This window comes from Pinus tabuliformis, chromosome 8 (genome assembly GCF_031772625.1).
Source record: "Pinus tabuliformis cultivar Carrire ecotype Pingquan chromosome 8, CPIR1, whole genome shotgun sequence".
Taxonomy (NCBI): Eukaryota; Viridiplantae; Streptophyta; class Pinopsida; order Pinales; family Pinaceae; genus Pinus; species Pinus tabuliformis.
The window spans coordinates 1,286,029,574-1,286,043,643 of NC_142294.1; positions in this window are offsets into that span (position 1 = coordinate 1,286,029,574).

Sequence of the window (14,070 nt, forward strand, 5' to 3'; positions counted from 1 at the left end):
AGATGAACAAGGTAATAAATATAAGCTGTTAATGGCATTTGAAGATGATGATTATGAGGATGCTATAGATGTGGATAATCTCTATAATGAAATCACTAGACTCAAGAGAAGCATAGAAGAAAGGAATGTGATTATTGATACTTTGCAATTTCAAATTGATGAAAAGGAAAAACATCTTGAAAAACTAGAAGGTGAAATTGTTGGTCTCAGAAAAGAAATTGAGAAAACAAAAACTATTAATCTTAAATTTGTCAAAGGATCTGAAACCTTGGATGAGATTATTAGTGTGCAGCGGTCTCCTCTAAACAAAACAGGTTTGGGCTATAATGGAGAAACCTCTCAAGCATCCACCTCAAAAAGTTATCTTGATGCAGCAAGAGGAAATGAGCGGAAGAACAATGAAGATAATCAGGTAAAGCAGGGACGAGTTACAAACAGAAACTATCAGGGACAATCCTCCTTAAGGATGAACAAAAGCTACAACCAACCACAGGTAAAATCTTCTCAGTTTGGCTCAAGAACAGATGAAAATAGAAATTACAATCAGTTGGCTGGTAGATTCAATAACCGCAGAAGCTTCTTCAATGGACAATGCTTTTCTTGCCACAACTTTGGTCACAGAGCAGCTCAATGTGTTGCATATAAAACAATCATGACTAGGGAAGCTCAAAAACAAAGAAGTATGACAGGGATTACAAAAAGGACCTATAACAACTTTTCGGTGCTTGAAAATGAAGTTGAATGTTCTATTTGCAATAATTTTGGTCATAAAGACTCTGAATGCAGGAGCAGGTTTCAGGAGAAAAAGGAACAAGCCACAAGCACCAAAACATGGAGAATAAAGGAACCTCAAACAGAAAGATGTGGGATAGCATTTTATGCAGAAGGACAGGAAAATCTATGGTACATTGACAGTGGATGTTCGAAACATATGACAGGTGATAAAGAAAAACTTGAATCTTATTCTACTTTAGAAAAGGGAAAGAAAGTCTCTTTTGGAAATGATACTCCTGCTACTATAAAAGGAAAAGGTATTGCTCCTTTAAAAGAAAAGGTCAAGGCTGGAAATGTTTTGTATGTTGATGGATTGAAACATAATCTTCTAAGTGTCAGCCAGATGTGTGATCAAAAAACAGAGGTTATTTTCAGATCGAATGGATGTCTTGTTCGTGATCTTGATACAGGTAAAACAGTTCTCAAAGGCAAAAGAACTCCAAATAATCTGTACATATTTGAAGAAGAACAACAACAATGCTATCTTAGCAAGGATGAAGAGCACTGGTTATGGCATCGAAGGTTGGGACATCTAAGCTTCTCACAAATAAGGAAAGCATGCAAATATCAGGCAGTTCGCGATCTTCCAGATATCAAAATTCCAGACAACACCATATGCAAATCTTGTCAGTTTGGAAAGCAGACCAGAACTAACTTTCCAGAGAAGGAAGGGTCAGCTAGCTTGCCTCTTGAGCTAGTCCATACAGATGTATGTGGTCCATTTAGGAAAATGTCACCTCAAGGAGAAGAATATCTGATATTATTCATTGATCATTTCTCAAGGTTTGTTTGGTTAGGGCTTATGAAGCACAAAGATGAAGCATTCGAAAAATTCAAATCCTTCAAAGCATTGGCCGAAAATGAATCAGGACACAAAATCAAGTGCCTCAGATCTGACAGAGGTGGGGAGTTCACATCAAATGAATTTTTTGATTTCTGCGATGAACATGGGATAAGAAGAGAATTCTCTACAGCTAGAACTCCTCAGCAAAATGGGGTTGTGGAAAGAATGAACAGAACTATCCAACAAATGGCTCGTGCTATGCTCGATGAATCAGGTACTCCTGCAATCTTCTGGGGAGAAGCCGCACATGCTGCTGTTATCATTCTTAACAAAACAAATGTCCGAGTAAACAGCACTCAAACACCTCATGAGCTTTGGAGTGGTAAAACTCCTTCCGTGAAGCATTTCAAAATCTTTGGGAGCAAATGTTATATTAAGAACACTGATGAGCAACTTGGCAAACTTGAACCTAGAGCAGATGAGGGCATTCTTCTTGGTTATTCTCCACATAGCAAAGCATACAAGTGCTACAATAAAAGACTTGGCAGAATTGTTGACAGTATTGATATAGTGGTTGATGAGAAGGGATATATTCCTAGGCAAGTTCATCATGAAGAAGATGAAGGTTACTCTCAAAGGCGAAATGATGAAGAAGAAGAACCTCAAGAAGAAGAAGAATCTCAAGAAGAACCAGAGGAGCAGACAAGAATAGAAGAGAAGACTCCATCCAGATATGTCCAAAAGAATCATCCAGAAACTCAGATTGTGGGGAAGAAAGAAGCAGGAGTACAAACAAGAAGGACACTTGCAGAAGCTTCAAGCTACTTGGCTCTACTCTCCTCCATTGAACCACAAAATGTGAAAGAAGCATGCAAAGATGAATGTTGGGTCAAAGCAATGGATGAAGAACTTGAGCAAATCGAAAGGAACAACACTTGGGAATTGGTTCCTAGACCAAAAGATAAGAATGTAATAGGAACAAAATGGGTCTTCAAGAATAAGTTAAATGAAAATGGAGAAGTAATTAGAAACAAGGCCAGACTTGTTTGTAAAGGGTATGCACAGCAAGAAGGAATAGATTTTGAAGAGACCTTTGCTCCTGTGGCAAGACTAGAGGCCATCCGAATGTTCCTTGCTCTCTCAAGCTTTCAAAACTTCAAGGTATTTCAAATGGACGTGAAATCAGCCTTCCTGAATGGAGACTTAGAAGAAGAAGTATATATTGAGCAGCCAGATGGGTTCATTCTTGGGAATGATCCAAACCTTGTATGCAGATTGAAAAAGGCTCTCTATGGGCTCAAACAAGCCCCAAGGGCTTGGTACTATCGGTTGGACAAATATCTTCACCAACAAGGCTTTTCAAAAGGATCAGCAGATAGCAATCTCTATATAAAAGTTGAAAATAACAAATTGCTAATTCTTGTTGTTTATGTAGATGATATTATTTTTGGCAGCAATGAAGAAACTATGAGTCAAAACTTTGCCTTGGTTATGCAGAAAGAGTTCGAAATGTCACTTCTTGGAGAATTGACATATTTTCTTGGATTGCAAATCCAACAAAATGAAGGAGGTATCTTCTTGTCTCAAACCAAATACCTCAAGCAGATCTTGAAGAAGTATGGCATGGAAGAGTCAAAACCAGTATGTACACCCATGGTTACAGGATGCAGCCTCAGTGCAAATGATGAATCAGCAGCAGTTCACCAACCCACTTATAGATCCATGATTGGGAGTTTGCTTTATTTGGCAGGTACTCGACTAGATATTACTCATGCAGTAGGGATGGTTGGAAGATTTCAAGCCAACCCAAAGGAAACCCATCTTCAGGCAGTCAAAAGAATCTTCAAATATCTTCAAGGGACCCAAAACTATGGCTTATGGTATCCTAGAAATACAGATCTCACTCTTCATGCTTACACAGATGCAGATTGGGCTGGAAGTGTGGATGATAGGAAAAGCACAAGTGGAGGTGCTTTCTTCATGGGTTCCAGATTAGTGTCTTGGTTCAGCAAGAAGCAAAGTTCGATTGCCTTATCTACAGCTGAAGCAGAATATGTGGCTGCAGCATCTTGTTGCACACAACTTCTTTGGATGATGCAGACCTTGCAGGACTTTCAAATCACTTGCACTCCACCTGTCTCTATCTTATGTGATAATACAAGTGCAATCAGCATTTCAAAGAATCCAGTCATGCACTCAAAGACCAAGCACATACCAATCAAGTACCATTTTCTTCGGGAACAAGTGCTTGAGCAGAAAGTCAAATTGGAGTATGTTCCTTCTAAGGAGCAAGTTGCTGATATTCTCACAAAACCACTGCCCAGGGAAACTTTTGAATATCTCAGACAAAAGCTGGGAGTAGTTGATGCTTCATCCCGTTGTTGAAATTTGTTTGTTCTACAGAAAAGTTGGTATACGCAGGTTACGGAAGGGATATGAGCGTATACACGCGGATTTATGTTGAGTAAGTCGCGTGTATGCTGGACGCTTGTTGCAGAAAGAATATCCGCGTACATACGCTGCTTTATACAGGATAAAACGCGTATATGAAGTTCTGAACAGCAAAGGAAAACTCTGAAGTTCTGAACAGCAATAGGAATGTCAGAAGTATTCAGGCACAGTTTCAGGGAGTGCAACAGGCACAGGTTCAGGGGGAGCAGCTCAAAAGTCTCATAAAGCATTGTTGGCATTCAGATGTTTTGGTTGATTGGTTTAAGAAGGAGCTCAGAAAGAAATTCTCGTTGCTGATCTAACAAGATGTTTATCAGATGCTGCTGGTGTCTTTCCTAAGTCTTGGTCTAGATCTGTTGTCTCTATGTCATGTATCTCTCTTGTCTCTTTTATGGTGTCAAGGTCATGTAACGACCTTTGTTGGTTTCCCCACTATGCCTGGGATGAATGATGAAATGTTCATGTATTATCATGGTTAGGTGGATGAGTCAATATTGATGTATCCCCACTTGGTTGGGTGGATGAGTCATTTTTTTTGTATATCCTCACTTAGTTGAGAAATGGATGTATGTATGAGTCTTTGGTTATAGGAAGGTCTTTTATGATGTATAGAGTCATGTTCTTCTTGAAGAACATCTTTTGCAGATCTTGCCTACAGTCAAGGGGAGCATGAACAGCACTTGGTGAGCAGGATGGATAGATTGGTACTCTTTGGCATTCACAAAGGGGGAGCACACTTGGAGATTTCAGCATGTACTCAGGGGGAGTATGGACAGCAGTATGGACAGCAGAAGGATTACCAAGGAAGAGAATATCTTGGTCCTCCCTTTGCCCTTGATGTCAAAGGGGGAGAGTGACTTGGTGTGGTGGTTGCCATCAAGTCCAAAGGGGAGATTGTTGGCATTATGGTTCAAGTGTTGTCCTTGATGGCAACTCACTCAGTGGATGGTACAGGTGCTCAAAGGTTAGTACAGGTGATGGCAACTTAATCAGAAGACAGATCTCAGTACAGCATGGCAAGAAAGCTCATACACGCTGTTTCGTTAAGCCCAAGTCGCGTGTACACGCAAGTTCGATTCAGAAAAAGCGCGTGTATGTGGAAAGGTTCCTTTGGTTCATGGTGGTTAGACCTTGGAAGTTGTGCCTATGATTTCGGACCATTATGTCTCGACGGGCGTGTCGATCCCTAGTTTTAAAGTTGATGGTATTGTGTTACTATGGTTTTGGCTCTTGGTATTGAGAAAGGCCTAAGGCTATATAAGGAGAAGAAGATCATTAGGCAAAGATCATCTTTCGACAAGGCATGAATATCTAAGAGAGAAAGAGATCTGATATGCAGGTTCTGAGTTGGTTGATCTGAGCTAAGGAGAGATCTCATCGGTTGATGGAGAACTAGATCTAAGGAGAGATCGGGATCAAATGGTTTGAAATGCACTATCATGTTATGGTTGATTATGCGTATTTCTAGATCTGCATATTGTCGCAATGTTACGTTCTGAGTCTAACTAATATCTGGTATAGCTGCAAGTTGAGAAAGTTTATTTTTAGATCTGTACGCAGGTTGGCTTCGGTAAAAGCGCGTGTATACGCGGTTTCTGCTCATTAAAGTAGCGTATATCTTTTGAAGCTTGATTTGGGTTTACAGTGGGATCTGACTGTTATTACAGAGTTCTGTAGTCTGCTCTGTGTTCTGGTAACTGGTGATTGACAGGGTTCAGTGGTTCAGTGATTCAAAGTTGGTTGTTTTATGCTTCAATGATCTGTTGTGAAAATTGAATGAATTGTGGTCTTCAGATTGTAATGTTGTGCTTCAGGAATATCCAAGTCTGAAAATGTATGAAAAGTGATACCTGGAAGAAGGAAGATTGTAGGTCAGCACCTACGTACTAGTATCTTGGCTAGTACAAAAGCAAAAGGGGGTTGGAGCTCCCTTCCAAGGAAGTTTGGAGAACGAGAGAAGGTTGAAGCCTTCTGCAGGTTGTAGCCTGCGTACTGGTATAAGGCTGCACCAGTACAAAAGATTGTAAACTGAAGTTTCATATTAAGAAAGATAGAGACAACTTGCAGCAGGTGGTTTTCACCCACATTGGGTTTCCACCTTATATCTTGGTGTTCATGTGTGTGGCTTTTTTATCTGTTCTGTTATACTGCACATGTTTACTGTTAATATGATGAATAATGTCCTGATGCACTTAATTGAAGAATAAGCCAACTAAATTGTGAGTTTTCTGCTTATACGCTGTTTTACTTCGTCACAGTAGCGTGTACACGCTGGTTCACTTAACTGAAGTAGCGTATATGTTTTGGGCATTTGAAAAGTTTGATTAATCTGATAATACTGATTCACCCCCCCCTCTCAGTATTATTTCCAACAGTTCAAAGTATTGAGTAAGGGTTCTTGCTTCAGAGAACTGCAACTTCCACCTTCAGATTTCCAGAAGAAGGTGATCATGTTTCTGACTCATTTACAATAAGGACTGCTTCGGAATTCTGTCGTAATTAAGGGCTAATCGATACCATAATTCTAAGCCTCAATGTTTCAGCCATTGTCTCACCTAAGTGACATCAATAGGACCGCAAGCATATAAATGTAAGCTATTAAGAAATCTAAATTTTTCTATTGAGGCAAATTTCCAGAATAATATCAAGCCAAGTGAATAACTCTAATATTGATTTTCATGACTTGCTTCAGAATTTGCTCACAGCTGTAATGGCTTTGTCCTGGTCCAAGGATGATTCAGAGATCTGAAATTGATCCATGCTTGAAATTAGGTTCATAACTAAGGCTGAAAATATATCCCTTGGTCCTTGAAATAATCCAGTATGACAATAGCTAATGAATGCCCTTCAATTTACTTAGGATTCTGCTTTAGACTCGATGATACAAATAGTAAGTTCAGGATTTGAAGACAGCAGAGTTGAAGGATCTCGAATTGTTCAAAGTATTGAGTAAGGGTTCTTGCTTCAGAGAACTGCAACTTCCACCTTCAGATTTCCAGAAGAAGGTGATCATGAATTCTTATCAACAAACTTCTAAGTGATTGTTTTTTCTCTTACTTGGGCTTGTCCTCACCTGAGCTCTGATACCATGTTAAATTTTGATTAACGTGTTCTTTGCTTAGGACAGTCACTTCAATGATCTACATCAACCTATGAATTAGGCCATCTTATTTCCAAGATCTTGATGTAGATCTTATATAACCTCAGGTAGTAGATAGATTGGGAAGGGGGTTTTTTGTAAAGCTAATTAATCACATCCATCCATTTAAATTTAACAGTCCATCCATGCTGCATAACATTACTAGTTTCTTGGTGATCCAACCATACTCTGTCTTCAAATTTAACAGTCCATCCATGCTGCATAACAGTACTAGTTTCTTGGTGATCCAACCATCATGGATATCGCAGCATATGGTAATTCTATTTTTAAGTGTTCGTTAGTAGTACTTTCCAATCAGGGAATTCCTAAACCTTAATATGTTGTGTTGAATTCAAAGATACTTTCCTATCAGGGGATTCCTAAACCTTAATATGCCATGTTACGTTCAAAAAGGGAAAAAATGAACTTACTCTGGAGGCAGTTGTCCTCTACAAGATTGAAAAATACAAGCTACTTGACATATCATTCTGATAGGAATAAAATAAATTTACATTTTGTTGTTTCCATATCCTGATCCTCTTTAAGATTGTTCCAGCTACTTGACATCATTTTGTCTTGCCTTGAAGTTCTTTGAAGTACATTGATAAGCAGAAAAACCTTTATCGCTTCTGAAACATCTTCACCATGCACTTTCTGGGTAGAAATGTTAGGACGTCTTATTATTTTCAATGGCATATTACCACAAGAATGCTTGAGATGAGGGATACCCAGATTACGTCTAGAAAAGATACAAATTGGTGTATTTTCAATGGCATATTACCACAAGTCTTCTTATTTTCAATAGCATATTACCACAAGAACGCTTGAGATGAAGGATACCCAGATTACGTCCAGAAAAGATACAAATTGGTGGTTCTTTTAGTGACCTATCCCTAGCATCTAAGATAACCTTACTACACTAGTTCTCCACACAAACTGCATTTCCATCTACAAATCGAGACATAAGTCGAATGAAATAATTCACTGTGTCTTTGTTGTGAAGGTTGATTCAACCATAAGTCCAACATTTTGCTCTTGATAACCTGTTTAGTTGAGGCCGCATAGTTTAGGACAAAACCAACTAGCATTTTCGCCAATTGGACTAGACGATGTTATTGATATAGAACAAAAATCCCCACAGTTTTTGTTTGGAATACTCGTATGGTACTTTTTTAAGCAAAGAACAATTGTTAACAATGACTGGCATTTTACAGACGTGATGTCTTAATTTTGGTTGATAAATTCTCTGTTTTATAAGCTCTGCATTTATAAGCTCTGTTTTGGTTGATAAGACATTTATTTATCATAAGATGTGAATTTTATAAGTGGTCTGAATTTATTTTTTGTTTGACATACACTGATATAGATCATCAGTTCGAGGTGTCCTTCAGAAACCTGACTCCTTGATGCATTTGTTAGTGCTTCCGCTTGTTATTAGTTGCTTGTCCCTATCCGCAGGAAAATTTTAATTTCTATGGACCTCTTCCACTTAGAAAAACACAACGTAAGGTCTTGATCTCCATTGAATCCATTCCCTCTAGTTCCATAGTGTTGGCATAAATAATTTTAGCTACTGCCTACTCTTTGGGTATCCCTACAATTCGTATACCGTGGCTCAATGCAGTGATGATTCAGACAAGTGTATAATGTGATTTGAAGGACACCTTATCTCATTTGCAGTGAACATTGATTTAAACTAGTGCGTAATGAGATTTCATGTTTCTTACTATACTCTGTCTTCAAATTAACAGTCCATCCATGCTGCATAACAGTACCAGTTTCTTGGTGATCCAACCATACTCTGTCTTCAAATTTAATAGTCCATCCATGCTGCATAACAGTACTAGTTCTTGGTGATCCAACCATCATGGATATTGCAGCTTATGGTAATTTCATTTTTAAGTGTTTGTTAGTAGTACTTTCCAATAAGGGAATTCCTAAACCTTAATATGTTGTGTTAAGTTCAAAGATACTTTCAAATCAGGGGATTCCTAAACCGTAATATGCCATGTTACATTCAAAAAGGGAAAAAATGAACTTACTCTGAAGGCAGTTGTCCTTTCAATTACCACACTTCGAGACTATCATTCATTTTACTTCAAAGTGGGCAGAGGTGAAATTTTAGCCTACCAAGACTTTCAGTGAGAAGATAATAATAATAAACACAAATAATTAAAAAAAAAATCACTGGAAGATCATAACCCAGAATGTCAAGCCTAAGATCAAGGAAATCTTAAAGATGATATAAAAGATGTTCCAATTTGGTGTCAAAAAGTTAGTAGAAGTGATTTCACTATTAAGCAAGGTATAAGGTAATTATGGAATCTCAATTTTCAAGAGAAGTGAGTGGTAGTGGGATTTATTATGATAACTGCATTTCACTTTGGAAAGTATAATTACATTGTAGTTAGCTTTATCAAATTAACTTCTCACTCGGGCAAGTGGAATTAAAATAGGTTAGGTTGGGCCTCATCAATGTCTGTTGTGCAAAAACAATGAGGAAAATGTTCATCATTTGTTTATCTCTTGTCGTTATATTGTTCAAATCCTATTTAAATTTTTCATTGAGCTCAAGCCAAAGGTTCCTTGGTCCTATGTTATTTTTATGGAATGTGCATAAGTTTGGTTCTTTAATAATTTTCTTAAATGCTTTGAAGCTCTTGTAGTGTTATTCATATATGGTATTTGGTAAACAAAGAACTATAGAATTTTTCAAGACAAGGACATTCTTATTTCTATTACTCTTGGCTCTATTATATCTAGCGCATTAAAGGTTGGAGGATATACCCACAAGGAAGCCTAAGCTATCAGTAATGATAGATTTGGATTTTGAATTTATTTATTTATGGTGTTAGTTAAGACCATCCCTGCATTTGTGGGGTATGTGTTCTTTTTCTCATTCCTGATCACTATTTCCATATTCAATATTCTCTCGATAGAGGATCAACTAACCAAGCATATTTTACTTCCCTAAGAAAACTTATTGAGGTTGTTATGCTTAGAGGTGTTAAGAAGTTGCAGATCATGAGTGATTCCAACCTTGTATTGATTAGGCCAATAGGAAAGCATCAATTAATAAATATAAATCTATGTCATTTGTTGGTGGACTTTTATAACTCAATTATATCTTTTAAATGAAATTCTTTCATGAACATTCTTCACGAACTCAACACTTCAACAGACTTTGACAAATATTCTTTTAGGGACATTCTTCATGAACTCAATACTTCAGCGAATGAGTTATCAAAGGGGACTTTGACTTTGTCCCCTGTTGCCATAAATATTTACAAGTTCTTGACGGTGTGATGAAAGATTCTACAGACTTCTTTTTGAAGTCTTCCTATCATGTCCCTTATGTTATAAAGTAAGGATTTTTTTGAAGAAGATAAGGTTATATAACCTCAGGTAGTAGATAGATTGGAAAAGGGGTTTTTTGTAAAACTAATTAATCACGTATAGTGGAAAGGCCCATAGGGAATGAATTTTTAGTTGTGAACAGATAACGTCTATGAAAACGTATATGTTATGTCTCCAATGCATGAGGATCACCTGTCTTCCATTAGTATTTTGAGTTTGTACTTGGAACATATGATCAAACTGTCCCTGTTAGCAAACTGTCTCTGTTATCAAACTGTCTGTTAGCAATGGGTCAAAGTAGTGATGATTCAGACAAGTGCATAATGTGATTTGAAGGACACCTTATCTCATTTGCAGTGAACATTGATTTAAACTAGTGCATAATGAGATTTCATGTTTCTTACTATACTCTGTCTTCAAATTTAACAATCCATCCATGCTGCATAACAGTACTAGTTTCTTGGTGATCCAACCATACTCTGTCTTCAAATTTAACAGTCCATCCATGTTGCATAACAATACTAGTTTCTTGGTGATCCAACCATCATGGATATCGCAGCGTATGGTAATTCCATTTTTAAGTGTTCGTTAGTAGTACTTTCCAATCAGGGAATTCATAAACCTTAATATGTTGTGTTAAATTCAAAGATACTTTCCTATCAGGGGATTCCTAAACCTTAATATGCCATGTTACATTCAAAAATGGAAAAAATGAACTTACTCTGGAGGCAGTTGTCCTCTCAATTACCACACTTTGAGACTATCATTTATTTGCAATTAATCAATTAGAAATAGAGAGATTTTTGCTGTCCTACATCTCCATTGTCTTCTTCATCTTTTCCCAGTGCTTTTCTCATGGTTGTGCATGTTGAAGCTGCTTCTCCTTTGAAGGTATGAAAGAACCATGGCAATAGGTATCAGAGACAAAAATGGTCCTGCTGAGACTCAAATGGTGAAGATCAATAGATATCGATGACGAGTTTATGTGAAATTCATGGAGCAAACCTTTAATCGAAACATTTTGAAAGAGAATGGATGAGGACATAAAGAGCTAAAGAAATGGGCTGGTTTCAAAGAGAAAGAAGTCAACAACAACGGAAAATGGGACAACAAACAAACGAGGAAGAAGAATGAAAATGAGTAAGCTTTTTTTCAAATCAACAAAATATATAAACGAGAGGAGACATTTTTGTTTATCCCCTCGATCTTATTTTTCCTTTCTTTGTTTTGCGTACCACCACCTTTGCACATTAAGCCTTGCTCTTAGTATCCTTCTCTAGGAAGCAAGTAGCGAAGGACTATCAGGAGAGAGAGGAATCGAATTAGGAGATAAGCGCAAGATAGAGGTTGGTCTCCTTTGTTCTTCTCTCATCTATATTTCATAAAGGAAAAACGAAAGTAGCTTTACTTTGTTTGTTTCTAAGGTAGCTACCACACCTTAGTGGGATAAGAAGTTCTGTGTAGACACTTTTCCCTGTAACAAAATGGCGACTCTGCTGGGGAGTGACTAGGTTGTTTGTTTATCTTCCTTGTTGTTTATTTTATAAACTTACAGACGGAGTCTGAAGTCGAGCCAGGTAGCTTTCGAACTGCATTTGCTATGCAAATGCAAAGTAGATAAATGCCGCTTTAGTCAATCTCCAGGATTTGTTTATGAATTAAACAACTGATTTACAAACTCTCTAATTGCCCTTGTGGTAGCTCCAATAACCTCCTTAGATCTACCCCTGATTGTTGGTTTACTGATTACCATTTGCTCGGCCAAAACCCCTGAACTGAACTGCAAACTGTGACCTGGAACCCAAGCAAAGGCTTTGTTCTGTGAATCTGAAATTCAGCGCACTTCCCGAGTGTAGTAGGTGCGCTGCATTTCAAGTTCACTGTGTTACAGGTGCGCTGATCAGACTAGGCATTGTTCCTCAGTTTTGGTTTCTGTGTTCATTCTTTTCAGTTCTATTCATGAGTTTTGTTGTTTGTAATCAGTATATCTCTGTTTGAAACCCCTTTCCTTGCTGATATTCTGCCTCCATTGTGCAAAAGAACTGTAAATGTTTTTGTGTATTTGTTGAGTCATTTTCAGTTCTCCTTTGCAAAAAGTAACGTAATTGTATTGTCGTTTCTTGATTTGAAAGTGTCGCAAGTGTCGTTTTCAGTCATAGGAGAGAGTTTGGTTGCTCTTGATAGTCAATTACCCTGTTACTATTGTATTTGGTATGAATTTGTAGTTTTTCTAGTGTCGAAAGCAAGTATTCATTTCCGAATCGTAAAGTGTTGTGATTGTCTTCATTTTTTATTTTGAAAAGAAACTTGTTAGTAACTGTCGCTTGAAAAGTAATTCAGATTTGCGCATTAGCTTTCTTTTTATCATTCACATACTAAGAAAGCCGAAAACAAATACATGCATGTGCATTTGCATTTAGACTGTTTGATTGGTTTGATTTTCATTTGCATTTAGAGGGGAAGTACCCAGTGGGTTTCCTCCCGGAAATTCATTATGCAGAGCAAAAAAAGGAATATCAAACCACAAATGGGACATCTGAATTCGCTATGTCTAAGTGCCTACTTTGCTGCAATCAGTAGCCTTTTCTAACTATGTTTATTTTCTTTCTTAACTGTGCCAAGCACTATGTTACAATGTCAACTATGGCATTCTAGTATCTTCTATTTTTCATTTTCAAATACTATATCTAGCTGTTGCATTGCTGTATTCTTCGTGTGCCAAATGCTTCATCGTTGCTGCACTAATAGCCGTGCCTTTTGCTGATATTAACCATGCCAATTGTGTGATGGTATTTGATAAATGTTTATAAGTCTGTTAACTGTGTTTTAATCATTATCCTATTATCCTGTTCGAGCTTATTCGTCTCTTGTGCCAAATTCCAGTGTAGTAAGTTTTAATGCTTCTCTTTATTGCATTTCAGGAAAAAAATGGTCGTCTAAGTTTTATTAAGCATTGCACTCAAATGAAAATACCCTCTCCTATCACACTCTAATATTTTCTTTTGTTGCTTCTGGAGGCAGACAACATAAAGATGCTTCTCTCTTTTATTCAAATCCTTTTTTGCAGTTAATATGATTGGGTTCACTTGAACAGGTGCAGTAGCTTGTGCTGAGCACCCCCTATAAAGATCTGATGCAGTCTACTCGGTTCATCTACTTTCTCCTTGGCCTTTGACTTCTGTCTTTTCTGCATATATTCTGATCCCCTCTATGTCAGCCATGTTGGGGGCACAGGGCTGCCTCCCTTCTTCCTCGTACAAAGATTGGTTTAACAGCCCCTCCAAGGTTCCCTGTCTGCACCAGGAACTTGGTCACAGATTTTGATTTTATCCATCTTCTCTCTCCAGTTAAATGCCGCCTCAAACATGTAACCCTCCAAAAACCCAAACCTGCCCACTAGATCCATCATCCACTACCCATTGTGTGAATGTGTGGCTTGAATAGATGGACCACCACCATAATGTCAACATAGGAGCAACATTAAAAATCCCCTATGCACTAAATGCCTAGATCCAACTGAAATATGAAGTTATGAACAAAATAGACCCTTGGCCCAAAGTCCAGT